Consider the following 15,498-nt stretch of genomic DNA (forward strand, 5'->3'; position numbering starts at 1 on the left):
GCATACTGCATTACCTAGCAGAGGCAGAAAAGAAGCCGAGCAATGATTCAGATGCTATACAAAAAGAGAGGTAGTTTCCTTCCTCAGACCCACATTTCAAGCCAATCAAAAGATTTTTAATTTTCAGACCGTGGTTGAACATAAACAATTTCAACTTACATAATGCAAGCTTTTTACCTGAACAGTTTTATAACAATAAGGGAAAATTGTGAACATGAAGTACCATTAAGAACACTAGCCAATGTGAATGACAGATTATTTATAAGAAAGTAATTTTTAAAATACATTTTTCACCAGCTGATGCAGAATGTTCAGTCTCTGTACTTCACTCAGCGTAAGAGGGAAAACACGTACTTTCCTGTACACTAACACAGTGTCACAACGTTTGGGTTGCACACAGTCAGATTGATGGGAACATTTACCTAGAAAGCTTTAATTGCACAAACTTTATTTGCCTTTTTTGTTTCACTTTTATGGATTTTAATAAACCCCCACCCATTTCAGCTTAGAACATTAAGCTCAACATGAGTGAAATTCTAGAAAACAGGCAAAAGTATACTCCATGAGAGTTAAGCTCATACTCCCCACTTAAATAAAGGATTTGTATAAGAACAGTTGGAGTCACAACATTGCAGCCAGTGTTGTGACTCTCCCTAATTTAATAAAAAGTCAAAGTCCTTTATACGTGAGGTAAACCTGCAGCTTTACCAGATGGTCACAAGAGGTCATCATTGCTCCACAAGAACAGGTTCTCTGCAGCCTAGTAAGAAAAACTACATTTCTTCTCAAGTGTACTGTTTGTTGGTTGGTTGGTTTGGTCTGGTTTGTTTTTTTTTTTTTTTGTTTTCCTTTTCCTTTTTTTTTAAAGCATTAATACAGCTTTTCTCACTTTCCTTAAATTTCTTTCTTGAACTTTTCCACATACTCATAGTTCAACTTTAACGCAAAGATCAAGGAAGAGGATATTATTTGGGACAGTTTTTTTGCTAGGAGAAACAGTTAATTATCAGTCCCAGAGAATGGATGGTAAAGATTACAGGTCACATCCTTCCTTAAGAGATCTTTTGAAATTCTAGAATCAACCCTGTTCCTTGTCCTGTTTTCAACTTTAAGAAATCTTTGAAAGATGACATAAATGCTGCTTCTCTACTTTGTTATCTGACACAAGGCTATCTCACTAGCGAAAGAAGGTAGAAAAATCTGAAAACAGTTTTATACTCGGAACACTCCAGAGATTCTTAACCACAGTTGCACCTAAAAAATCTCATCCAAGAACCTATCTTATGCCCTAACAGGAGTTTCACCCATCTTGTGTATTTACAGGAGCTTCCTTTTGTCTTGTCCTAGCAAATGCAATCTTACCATATGTAGGCCAATTCAGAATACTGTTAAAAAAAATAATCATATTAATCATAGATTCTTAGAATGGTTTGGGTTGGAAGGAACCTTAAAGATTCCAACCCATCTGCCATGGGCAGGGACACCTTCCACTAGACCTGGTTGCTCCAAGCCCCGTCCAACCTGGCCTTGAACACTGCCAGGGATGGGGCAGCCACAGCTTCTCTGGGTAACCTGTGCCAGTGCCTCACCACCCTCACAGTGAAGAATTTCTTTCTAATATCTAACCTAAATCTCCACTCTGTCAGTTTAAAACCATTCCCCCTTGTCCTATCCCTACCTGCCCTTGTAAAAAGTCCCTCTCCAGATCTCTGTCGGCCCCTTTCAGTACTGGAAGGCTGCTAATAAGGTCTTCCCAGAGCCTTCTTTTCTCCAGGATGATCTTATCTTGGCCCTTTCCCCTTTTCTTTATATTACTGCACTATCTCTTCCTTCCTGATCACACAAGTTTTTTGCTATCAACTTCACCTTGAGAAGTACCACAATCACTCTTGGGTTTGCCACTGTTGTACCCTCACCCACCTTGCCATTCCTCTGCCCGCTCAATTTCAAAAAAGCACTTTCTTCTACCTGCTCAACACATACAAACAAATCACTTCTTCTTTCAAAAGTCTCCTTAAAACCAATGCCAATTATTAAAATGGCAAAATATCAAACCCAATGCAGTCAGTCAAATGATTTACTTTGATCACTGCCAATTCTCCTTACCTCATTCTTTCCCACTCCTTCTCATAAGCTCATCTGTATCCAGCAGTAAGCTCTCTGAAGGGGAACCATCTCCTGTAGTTTTATGATCCCTTATGCAATATTGTCCCATTCCATTCTAAGGGATTCTATGCAATGAAATCAAGTAAGTACAGATTAAGAGTTTAACTTATGAGGGAAATGGCTTGCATAACTTATTTAATGTGGAGACACAGTCTGGGAATGGGATTTGAATGCCAGCAAATTCTGTCTGGTTTCAAACAACACAGTGAACAGCTGAAACCAGAAGTATTATCTTGACTACAGACTGGCTTTATTTGGGACCTATATGACTCCACAACATGCTTCCAAATCCAGTCATGATAAAGACAGTATCAAATTCACTGAAATCAACTGCAAACTCCCATTGGTTTTCAGCAGAGCTGGGATTTCATCCTCAGCTAGGTAGGCAGTTCAGAATCACATCAGCACAAAGAAATTGTTGTAGTGGCCACAGCCTCATCTGGTGATATCACCATGGAAACCTCATTACAGATCAAAGCTAACAATCCAGTAGCATTCAATTAGCACCAGTGTCAGACTACTCTCATGAGCAGCTACGATTTATTGAAATACCAAAAGCTTGCAGGGCAGATACTGCAAAAGGGAAGAAAACCAATTCATTAAGTTCATGGATCTATTACAACTTGCAAATTTCCTAGCTATCTGGTATATTTGTCATTGTACTTGAAAATGATTTTTAATTAAAATTCCACAGTTTTTTCATAATTTTTTTTTTACCCATGACTGTCATATTTTTTTCATATTTTACCCACGACTGTCCTCATCCCCCTTTTACTAACCAGCATTGCTGTTAACTAGAGAACCAGAGATTCAGACTGAAAAATAATTATAGTGGGGAAATAAATGTACTGCTGTGTGTTCAACTTGCACGACAGATAAAATGTGCTAGACATTCTGAATAATTCTGTATCACTAATGTATAAGAAAAGCACGGTATTGTGGCTTACCTTTGAAAGCTGTAGTATACTGACTAGCTCTAGTAAATAGATGACTTCATCCTCAGAGTTGATTATTTTTTTTACACTCTAAGAATGTTAGCCTGACATTCAACTATTCTGAATACTCCAACTAGATTGCTAGACATGACAAAATACATTTTTATGTTACACCAAGTGAAATGTGATAAAAAAATATACTGTCTAAAATTTTCTAACTTGTGGGTGCTTCCTGTAGCATAACAAACCCAGTGCCAATTGGCTTAAATCTCTATTGTATTTCCCATGAAAATTCCAACATACTTTATGCAGTCAAAGTTCTCTTAATTCTTATACCAAGTATTAGTTTTAAAGCAAGATTTCAAATCCTTCACCTTCCATCAAATGAACATTCTTTGCTAAATCATACTACAGATGCCCAAATATTCTGTTACTTAATACCCTGCATTACAAAAGTGTTCGAGCTTTCATTACTCTCCAGAATCAGTTATTTTATAGACAGACAAATAAATCCAGCACAGCTCTGCCATCAGTAGTGAATGCATGCCCTTTGAAGTAGTTCAAAGTTCAACATCCTCTTCCCCATTTCAGGAAACAAGGAAAAATTCATGAGAGCTTTAACTCCTTTTTATTCACGAATACTATATAAAACCTTCATTTTTTCTGTGTTCAAGGTAACTTCCTCCCCACAAATTTCTCTGCTCATGGCTTCAACCCAGCATTTGACGCCAAGCTTCTCCTACCCAAAGTAACTGTATTTCTTGTAGCTGTATCTAGCAATCTTTTGTTGAATCCTCTCTCAGCTTATCTGTTCTGTCATTCCCTACAGATGGCTAGATAAAGAGCCAAAAAGCATAGCTGGGTTTATCTCTTAAAGCCAAGCTTTCCCTGCGTTATCAAGTTTGACAGGCTTAAGTACAGCAGTGAAGATGGCAAAGAATCCCATGTAACAAGGGAAGAGATTGTTACAGAGACTACACCATACTCTGGTTTAACCAGTGCCACTTTAAGAGATTGTGTTTCTTCTTCTCCTGCCTTACATTATGACTCTGTTACAGGACTTGGCCAGGGCAGAAATGTTACATGTGGCCAAGCTGTACTCTTGCTTGCTACCATGTACCATGGTTTTAGGCTGTTGTTTCTCCTTTAAGTGGTATGCCTGCTACATCAGCCATGTGTTACTCAGAAATATGACTTTAAGAAGCTATTGCAAAGGGAGAGGTTGGAAGTCACATCTGTTAGCGCCGAAGATTTAATCCAATGTATTTCAAAATAAAGGGAAGTCTCCTACTTTCTTCCTTTCTGTGTGATAACTTTCCACTGTGATCTTTGCACATTTGCCAGCTCAGGATGACAGGAGACTGCATATCTTGCCCTTTTCTCTCACACAGCATATGTGGAAGCACTCCAGTACCTAGCGTATTCTGGGGACTTCCTTCTCTGACTTCCACAGTTTTACTTTGCTCAGTTTTGATGAATGAGTTACTATCCCAAAGGGAAAAAAAAAAAAAAGGCATGGAATATTTAGCAATTTAAATTTCTTTATTAAGAAAAGCTGCAATTTTACTTTTCCTGAATTTGAATTTCTTTCTTAAGAAAAGCTGCAATTTTACTTTTCCTCCAGTTTGTAGGTATCAACTCTGAAATCAGCATGAAAGGCAAGAAAAGCTGCATATGGAAAGGCAAATAGTGCTAGGAGCTGAAAAGACAGAAAACGGATTAGGTTTGCACACCAAGTGAGAAGAGATTTACTGCTACAACCTTGTAACTATGTGGGCTGACAGGGGATTGAAGTGCCAGCCATAGGCTGTGCAACCAATCTTGCCCAGTCAAAAGCTGGAGCAAGGTTATATCACCAAGGACCCACTGCCAGAAACAGAAACCAAGACAACAGCCAAGTCCCATGAGCTCAGGACAGAAAGCAGGACGTGAGCCAACGGACACGGCGCAGCCACCACCAGCTCCAGCTGCTGCCAAGCCAGGAGGCCTTTATCTCCTGCCCTGTAAGAGCAGAACCCCCCAGCTGCCAGTCACAGAAGGGGACCTCTGGGATTACCAGGGGCTGCCCAAGAGGTTTTGCTCATCAGTCAACTGCCAACAAGCCTCAGCTAGGGAAAGCCTTGCAGCCCTGTCAGTCAGTGATTCAGGAGGCAGCAAGGATGTTATTTTTCAGTCAGTAATCAACATAAACCTTTGAGGACTGCTAATGTGCATCAGGCTATGGGAGGTGCCATATTCTATCACAGGATGACAGTGAAAAGCCTGTTTCTGTAAAATTCCCCAAATGAAAGGCAAGAAAAATCATGTGGCAACCCATTTCCAAGCCAGATAATTATATTCCATATTTATCTGCATTTATCTCTGCGTCCTTTTCCAAGGATGTCTGTAGTATTCCTGCAATCTATTTATTAGCTGCAATTGCTTCATAAGAGATGTAGCTGCACAACAGAGATAGGGCATCAACCTCTCCACAGGTAGTATTTAACTAGCTTTTAATAACTGCTTTTATTTTAGCACCTTGGTTCCAGCTTTGTTCTTAGATGGGCTGTGTCACACAGAGTTCTCTAAGCCTCTAGTGTACATTGTTCTATAGTAAGGATAAGGTATCAGCAATAAGAAAATCACTCCAAACTTTACATCAGCTTCACCTCAGATGCAAACAATGCTACCTGCCAGCTACCCAAACATTTGGATGAGACCAGCGCCAGGCTGAAGAGCAACTGTTGAAGTTGAATCTAAGGAAGTCTGATATAACGCAAGACCTGGCTCCTGAGGGGAAAGAATGTGTCATTTTTTTAGCTTTCTTTCAGGACACCCTCCCAGTGCTCTTTAAGAGATGCACGGCACTGATACTGAAACTCCTTACACTTGCGCCTACCCAATTATGAAATGAAAAAAATGGCACCATTCTGTAATGAGTGCTGCTTCAAGACCTGCATCTTGCCTTCTCAGGGACAAGATTCTCAGATTCATTCATCTACTTTGTGATGCTTGTGGTGAAAAAAAATAGCCTTTAAGAAAAGCTCTAGTAAGTTCCTAGCAGAGGTCCATTTGCTCTGAGCTCAGCCTGCTGCAAGTGTACCACAAAATACCTGGTTCCCCTGAGAGCAGAGGGTGATTTCATAGCTTCCTGTTGTGAAAGGTGCCTGTGGGAAAGGGCAGAGACAGAGGAGACCTAGTACATCTTGCTGGGGACAGGCTGCAGTGCTCAGGCCTGCTCCGGCTCTCACCCTGCCACAGGACCCAGTTGGCTCTGCTGATACCATGATAACCTGTGTTCAAAGACCACTGTATAAACCTTTCAGCCATTCATTTCTTCCCAGCTTCACCTCTGCTGATATCCTTCAGGTGTCTCAACTCTTTGTATTAATTCCTGGAATGACTTTATATTCATCTCCAGAACAGCCTACTCACCTCATTTAACTTCACTTGTGACACACCATTTGGAGGTGGGAGTGATGGCATCTGAGAGATTAAGATGAAATGACAGACCTGCAAGTGGGGGAGGCTGTGACAGAGGGCAGGATGACAGCAGGGACAGTGAGACACAAGGGCAGGCTGGGCGAGTGTCCTGCTGAAAGTACCAGACTTGTCAGGCCTCTGTGAAAACGCAACTAGGTAAAGTGTAACGTTAACACGCGCTCAGTCGGGCAGCTCTGAAATTCTCTCCCAGAACCTTCAGCAAGTATTTGAAGGCTGTCACTCACATTTTCATGGAATCATAGACTCGTGTAATGGTTTGGATTGAAAGGGACATTAAAGCTCATCCAGTTCCAATCCATCTGCCACAGGCAGGGACACCTTCCACTAGACCAGGTTGCTCCAAGCCCCATCCAACCTGGTCTTATACACTGCCAGGGATGGGGCAGCCACAGCTTCTCTGGGCAGCCTGTGCCAGTGTCTCACCACCCTCATAGTGAAGAATTTCTTCCTAATATCTACCCTAAATCTCTCCTCTTTCAGTTTAAAGCCATTTCACCTTGTCCTGTCCCTACATGCCCTTGTAAAATGTCCCTCTCCAGATTTCTGTCAATCCCTTTAGGTACTGGAATGTCTCCCCTAAGCCTTCTCTTCACCAGGCTGAACAAACCCAACTCTGTCAGCCTGTATCCATCGGAGCTAATTATCTCTGTGGCCTCCTCTGGACTCACTCAAGCAGGTCCATGTCCTTTTTGGGGTCCCTAGAACTAGATGTAGGTGGGATCTCTCAAGACTGCAGTAAAGGAGGAGAATCACCTCCCTCAACCTGCTGGCCATGTTCCTTTGGATGCAGCCCAGCATACATGGCAATGTACATTTTACATATTCTCTCCTCATTGCCAAGTAGCTCCAATCCCAACCCCCCAAAAGACAAATGTTACAGTCAGTACCTGATACCGTGCAAAGCTGGACAGATCCATCAGTGACCATGAAAACACTTGAGCTTGTGAGCATCCCACCACAGGGTTATGTGCACAGGACTCTGAACACACCACTCCCACCTTTCATGCAAGTGATCCCATTTTGGTTTTACATTTTTAAGGATCTTAATTAGGTGTCTTTATCTGATCTTCCTGGGAACTTTAAATGACCTGGGAGAAACTGCTGGGATGCTGAATTTACTTTAGTCCCTGAAACCTCATGAATATATTCAGCAAGCAATGTTCTTTGACAAGCCAGTTATTTGATAGCCTTGATTAAACCTTTTTAAAATGACTGGAGGTTCTGGTTGTTATTTATTCATATTCGAGCACAGAAACAGTCACTCATGCATAGAAATCCTCAGTGACTCACAAAATGACGTGCTTACTTATGCATAGCCATCCCCAGTAACACACACTGACACACTCCCGCCTAGACATACTTGGTGACATGCACATTGACAGACTGGCCCAGAGCACTTATTTTAGCAATTTCATAGGCTCCCACGAGGGCCTCCTCTCCCTTGAAGCTGAAAACAAAACTCCCCAGCGACTCCAGCCCACACTGCCAAATGTGTTCCTCCACCTCCTCTTTTGAGTCGAGCCTTTTCTCACCGCTGTGGCATTTCCCCCACTGAGGGTTCCCCTAAGGTTGCTAATGCACTTATAAAAGGAAATCTCATTTTCACTACCTTCACATTTTAATATCTTCATGCCAAAGAGCTGCTGTTCTGCTTCTTGGGTTTTACTTTGTTTTGGTTTATGTGGAAATTTTACATTAAGCAAACATTACATGACAGTCGAGGGGATGAGATGGCCCATGGGATTGGTAATGGGCTGTGAAGCCTTTCCTTTCTAGGCCAGTGCTCCCATTCATTCTAGGCTGTTTTAGCTGGATTTAACATTGGAAAAAAGTGTGTTCATTTAAAAGGCCTGAGCTCTCTGAAACAAATCAGATTTCAAATGAACTGAGCAGTGACAAAAGTACCACTATGCAAATAAACTCTACCATGCAGCCACCTGAAAAAAAACAACCCAACAAATGAAAGTAACATTTTACCTCAGCTGGGTAACGATACAAATGGAAATGCTCTGGAAACATACTGGCTGCCAAGGGCATGCCATCCATCCTCCAGCCCAGATCTCTTACACAAGTAGCTTTTGTATGATGCCTAGAAGGTCTTCAGGCTCAGAGTGGGTCAGATCAGGAGAAGCTGTCAGTGTCCAAAATTTATTGCTATCTGACTTCACTCATCATCATGGAAATAGCCAGTTCAGAGCCTCAAGGTCTTATTCCTTGTAGACAAATATTTAACTTCATATAAAATACCTAGCCACATCCTTGCTGCAGCTGGCATCAGACACTGTCCAGTGACATGACAGCAGCAGGAACCAAACAACTCAAACACCTTGATGATACTTTCAATGACCCATCAGACATGCACTCAATGTGGAGACTACACATCTATCTACAATGAGTTAGAGAACTCCCTCTCGTCAAAAGAACTATAACCTAATAAAAATTAGCAAAGAAACCAGATACCAGTCCTGGGTGCTGCTTTCAGAAACTGCTTGCTTTTTTCTTGCTTTTCTTTAGGAGTTTTATTTTAGGTACCTCAGTGTTGCATTTTGCCACCACTATTTTAAATAATACATAAATACAATAAAGTAATTTAAACAAACTCTTCAATTCCCCCTTATGAAAGAAGGCTTTTGCTCTGCTTTTTACCACCACCACACTCGGAACACTTATTAAAAAATCAAAACATATCTCAAAATACATCATTTGTTGATAAGCTCTAGCTCAGAGTAGGACTGCACATTCATTATTCCACAATACATATAAATACAGACTTTGGTGTACACTCCAAGCACATGACTATTTATAGTGACACTTCAGTAACTCTAAGTGTAATGGTACTTAAGAAGCAATAGAACTGTTATTACAACTTTGTACTACAAGTGAAATCTAAGAAAAAAAACAAATGAGAATGAATAGAAACTATTGCTAGAATAACAACTAACAGCAGTGGAATATAACCAAATGCATATAACATAACCAAATCAATCAGAATGCTGAGGACTGATGTCCATGCCTAGAAATGGTTCCAAGTCTTGCTATTCATACTGCCATAAGCATATGATTTCACACTCAATTACCTGCATTCAAACATCTTATTTATATTGCAGCTATTACATCATCTACAATATGAAGTTCAGTACATGATGAATGGCTGCATGATGCTGTTATAAACACTAGGTTTAATTCTGTTCTTTATCCACAATGCTTTTCAAAAACACAGTGAGAGCAAGTAAGGTGGAAGCTTGTTAAGTTTGTGAAAGAGATAAGAGAGAGCTCCCTGCAGTATCAGGGAAGTGAAGTGTTGATGCAAAAATTCTTTCTGTCCTCTGAACTGACAGCTAAACCACCCATGTCGTATGCTGTAAAGCAAATAATCTGTCCTTCAGCTTTCATTAGATGAATAAATTCAGTATTTAATTCAGCCAGTGCTCAGTACCACTGATATTAGTCTCATCTAAATGGAGCTATAATTAGACAGGAAAACCATTCAGTTCATATTTGCATAAGATTTCTACAACCACATTCTACTGAACAAGAAAAAGGCATAATTAAAGAAGAAAAATTGCTGTCTAGATAAGAAGTGACACAAGAGACAAACATGTCACACAACTCGATAACTGAGGAAAAACATGGAACAGCTGAAATGCTGAATTTGTTAGTACAGTTACTTCAGAAAAAGATGGCAAACTCTCCCTCAGCTAGGCCACCATCCAACTGCCTTTGAAGTCAACAGGATCCTCCTATTCAGGATCTTTGCAGGGAGAGTTGTTAAGCCTGGTAAAAGGCCGCCCAGAGCAATTGTGCAATCTCCATCCTTGGCAACATTCAGCTAGACAAGGCCCTCGCCAACCCTACTTGATATGGAAATTTTTGGCAGGAGACTTGGCTAGGTGACCTCCACAGGTCCCTTCTGATCTAATTCATTGTGTTGCTTTAATAATTATATCCATTCTAAATTACAAGAGAGTTTCTTGTCATCAATGCATGAGGCTCCAGCACAGCTTTTCCATTGCTTAACCACACTCACCTTGAACAATCTTTTTCCTTATACCAGTCATAATTCCCCTTGCTGCAGCTTGTGACTGCTGCCTCTCATGCTTTCACTGTGTAACCTTGAGAAGAGTCTGGCTCTGTCTTCTCTATAAATTCCCTGAAGGTCCTTGAAAACAATAATTAGGTCTTTTCAATCTTCCCTTCTCCATATTAAACAACCTTAGCTCTCCTCATACATGACGCAACTTCAGCCCCTGAACCCTGACACTCTCCCATTGTCATTCTTTCTCTTAAACCATGTAGCCCCAGGCTATAAAGTTTCATACCCATTTGCTCTTGTGTCAGAGCAGGCTTTTGCTCATCCCTCTTACTTGGCACAGTAGAGGAATGCCTCCACACACCATTTTGATCTTTCATTTTGGTAGATACAACACATCTTTTTAGACTCCTCCTATGTGATGGGCTGATCACCTTGACAAAATTTCCTTCCCCCAGAAGTATGAATTATTTACCTTGTAGAAGAGTAAAAGGGTTTTAATTGGTCCATGCTTACAGGGAGATTTGCAGGAAATCTGCAGGAACTTCAGCCCCTCTTTCTTCTTCCTCTATGCTTTAGTATCCTCCAGTGTAAGACATCTCTGAACTCATGTTTGTATGGATGCAGCTGTGCTGCCCCCCATTTTAGATCACAGTTGAACTCAGGTAACTGTACCAAGTATTCTAGATAATGTCTTCTGAGACATTTTCGATACCCTCATCTCTTCCCTGTTGGAAACATCACTGCCAATATACCCTAGAGCCATACTTTTTTCTGGCATGGACAGGGGTAGGCACCTTGGGCAGATTTCATGGCACCTAGCTTTAGCTGTCTGAAAGTGAACATCCTGTCCTGAGAGAGATGGTTTTGTTCCTTTAAGTGCCCATCTCTCTCTGTGAGTTAGAGGGTCAGACAAGCCCAAACCCAGCAAGCTCATCATTACACATTTGAAGTTAGATGAATTAATCTCATATCCTGTGACCAATTAAAGCATTCACATTTTTCATTCTCCTCAGTCACTTTGACCTGACAAGCCTCCAGCACTGTGAGAGAAATTCTTATCATCCACTGTCTGACCTTGATTTTGGTGGGTTTTTTTAACTTTTTCTGTCACACAGGTGCCTCTGTTTCTATCAGGTGTCTCCCTTCTTTTCTTCACACACAAAGCCTCCCAGGGTCACATACACAGCAAATTTATCACGATGTACCAGCCTTTTTGTGGGGTCAGAGGAAAGAGAAACAAGATAATTTATGACACTACAATCTCATCATGGAAAAACAATACTAAAAACTAGCTACCAGCCAACAAGTTCTTTTTCCATCACAAATATTTATTGCTTTTCCCTTTTGTTAGAAAATTAGTATCTGATTAGTCTTGCACTACCCCCTCACCTCAGCAATCTTAATTAATGTATGAAAATTAACATATGATACAACATTAAATGCATTACAGAAATCGCAACATTAGCTTTTCTGCATGTCTTCCATCTTAAAACCAAAACAAAAAAGCCCCACCAAACTACCATGCTAAAATGCTGTTCAGCTCTTCATTGAAGCCATGGAAGAAATGTGAAAATATACAACTTGAATATCATAGGAAAGAATAATAGATTTTAATAAAGAAGCTACCAATTGAGTGGGCTCCTGAATCAGAACTCTAATCACTTAAGAGCAAATTCTCTTTCTTTTATATCCTTCTTTTTTTGTTTCCCATTTGATACATTCAAAACATTGACCAGGCAAAATAACAATTCAGAAATTTCTTGGGGAATAATTTTCCAGGGCTAAGATCAACAATTGTAAGCATCAGTTGTGATAGCATGAAGAAAACACACACACAAATCTTTCCAACACCTAATTCAAGAAGGCCTATTTTAAAATACTATATTTGAACATGCCAATTCAGTAGACATCGGTAAAGATTTTTGCCCCAAGTTCTTTTCTTTATTTCCCTTTTCTTTATGCGGTTAAATCAGCAAGGATAAATGTCTACAGACAAAATTATCTTACATCAAACAAATATTGACATGACTTTTAAGGTCAGTTGCTGCAAGGCCAGGATTTAAAAACAAATTAAATTTGATGTATGTTGTTTCAAAGGTCAGTTAGAAAGGTATATGCTGCACCCATTTTACAATGCAACCCCCAGGGAGGCAAACATATTGAGTGCTGTGAGGAGACACTGCAATAATGAAGATAATTACAGGGATAGGTAGGGGCTTAATTAGATCACAACAAGCATATTACTTAGAGAAAAAGAAATTGCAGTGTATTAAATTAAAAGTAAATTACAAGAAGTCAGGTCAGTATTTATTTCAAGTTGATAGTTAACACGCTTTCTTGTATCTTTAAAGGGACTGAGCTATTACAGCAAAAGGCTGTGATATATACAGTAAAAATGTTTCAATGTCCTCCAGCACAGTCCAGCACCACTGCATATGAAGGTCCTGTCTCTCCCAGAATATTGCCATTCTGATAGAGGCTGTGCACACACTTAATTTCCTGATTTTCCTTTCTGATCTCAATACTTTTCAATAATGCAAGCAAGATGGCATGAATCCTTTGTTATTATTTGATTAGCTTAAGGAATAAATGAGTGTCCATCACTGAAACATGCCCTCACTGGAAAGGAAGAATTTCTATGAGATGAGCAGATGAAGGACTGAGCAGACAGTTCTGAAGATGGTTAGTGTCCACACAAGCTGGTACACTGCGCTGCAACAGTACTTTTCAGCTTTGTCACTGGAATAAAACAACCCCCACCTTCTCTCAGACACCTGTTCCCAGCACTTCTTTTCCCTGAATTATTCCTGTTTAAAATGTTTATGAATTTACTCCCTTAAAAATCTGTATTTGACCAGACATCAGTATGCAATCCACAGTGCTACTGGTTTGCCTGCCTTTTTCATGAATGAAAAAGGGAGTGAGGTAGAGATTGCCCAAATGTCATTGATCTGCACCCTGGATAGAGATAAATTTCAGAGGGTTTCTGATTTATTAGCATCCTGTAGCCCTTTGCATAGTTGAAACTAACTATGAGATGCATGGTGGTGTAGCAGAGTAAGACAAGAATGCTGCAGAGTATGCCTTTAATGTGTGAATACCAACCAAGACAGCTGTGCTGCCATCGCATTATTTCATTTAAAAGAGTGACTTTCACTGCCAGTTCTCTCTAGTATACACGTTTTACTCTGCTGGTGGCATAGCTTAGGGTTAAGACAGTCACTGCTACTTGTGCTGTCATGCAAGCCCTTGACTAGACAAATACCTTTGTTAGGCAACACAGGGAGGCCCTCAAAGAGTCCTGTCCTGTTTTTTCAGCTACACAGTGGCCATTAAGCAAAAACATGACAGTTCTGATTCTCCGTAAGGTAATATGGAACGATTATAGTTCAGAAACACACACACTGTCCTCCCATGGCTTCTCTTACACTGAAACACCTTTAAAAATTAGGGTGACTCTTGCTAATTTCTGCATGTGCCTTCGAAACAGTAGTCTGCAACAGTTCCCAGGAGACTAGTCCAGAGTTGCTAATACAAATTTTGTATGCTCTAAATCGGTTATTCTCATCTAATTTTTTCCTTATTCACTTGTATTAGAGCCCTAGACTACTTTACTAATTCTGAAAACGAGGTACTTTGCTGTTCATGAGTGAAGTGACTAACCCCTGCCATCTAGAGGGTGGTTTGTGGAACATAATCGAGGCAGATACAGTTTCACAAGATAAAATAAAACACCTGCTTAAAAAGCCATTTAAGTGAGACCAAGATGAAAATGTTAGTGTCCGCCTATCTCCTTTTCTGTCTGTATTTTCTTCAAATGCTATATCATTTATTCTCATTGTATTCTTGCATTCGTGGCTGCCTAAAACAGACCACAATGGTCACAATCAGAATAAAAGAATAGTAATGATTAATGGCATTCATTTGGAAAAGTCAAAATTACACAAAAAACCTCTAAGGTCTCCCAAAAGACCTTATTTTCTACTTAGGTTGTTAGTTAAGTAGCACATAGCCATGGCTACTGACAAGAGTTGAAAATGACTTCTCCACACACTTTCTTACAAAGAAGAAATGTCCGGTTATGTGATCATCATGAATTTTTGTCTTAAACAGTAATGCCTCTTTCTGTGTGTTCCACTAACCTGGTGTGAAGATTACATCTGGAAGGAAAAGCATAACAAGCAATCAATTTGCTGTGGGAGATGCAACCCTGGCCTCACAAAAGTTAAAAGAGTCTTCCTGGAAAAGGCAATGGAAGCCAAAATCACATTTCATAACTAGCAGCCAACTTCCAGTAAGAAGTTCATGACCAAGTACAGTGTGAAGCAATGCAAACACCCCACCTGAATGAAGGGATGATCAAAGCTCACAAGAAATAGAACAGCACCCTAGGAATTATTTATGTGAAACATGTATCAAATGCTAAATGCTTCCCAGGCAAAAGACTATGAAATACATGGAATGTAACTGCTCTGTGATCCTTGCACGGATCTTCATGAAATAGCTGTACGCTACATCATTTAATGATTTTCAAAAGGGTTTTCTAGGCAATATGCACAATAAATACACTTGCATGAAGGACTTTTGGTATTAAAATGAAACAAAGACATCCTTATGTCATCCTTCACTTGTGTGGTATGCCAGTTATGAGGAATGAAGCAAGGGCTCATCTCACGTATCAACAAAAGGGCGCAGCAAGAACATACAGCTGCCTTCACCGCATACTTCACACCCTTTCACACCCCGTGTAGTACCTGTGAATAGTGCCAACCAAACCGAGTTCCAGAGCTCACAGCTCTCGCAGAACGCAAGGAAGCATCGCCAGGTTACAGACCTCTAGGTGGCTGAGCTGGGAAATGAGCAGAAATTGCTGAGGAACAG

This window comes from Pezoporus wallicus, unplaced genomic scaffold, assembly GCF_028554395.1.
Source record: "Pezoporus wallicus isolate ANWC-B61680 ecotype Strahan unplaced genomic scaffold, APGP_CSIRO_Pwel_v1 contig_6597, whole genome shotgun sequence".
NCBI lineage: Eukaryota > Metazoa > Chordata > Aves > Psittaciformes > Psittacidae > Pezoporus > Pezoporus wallicus.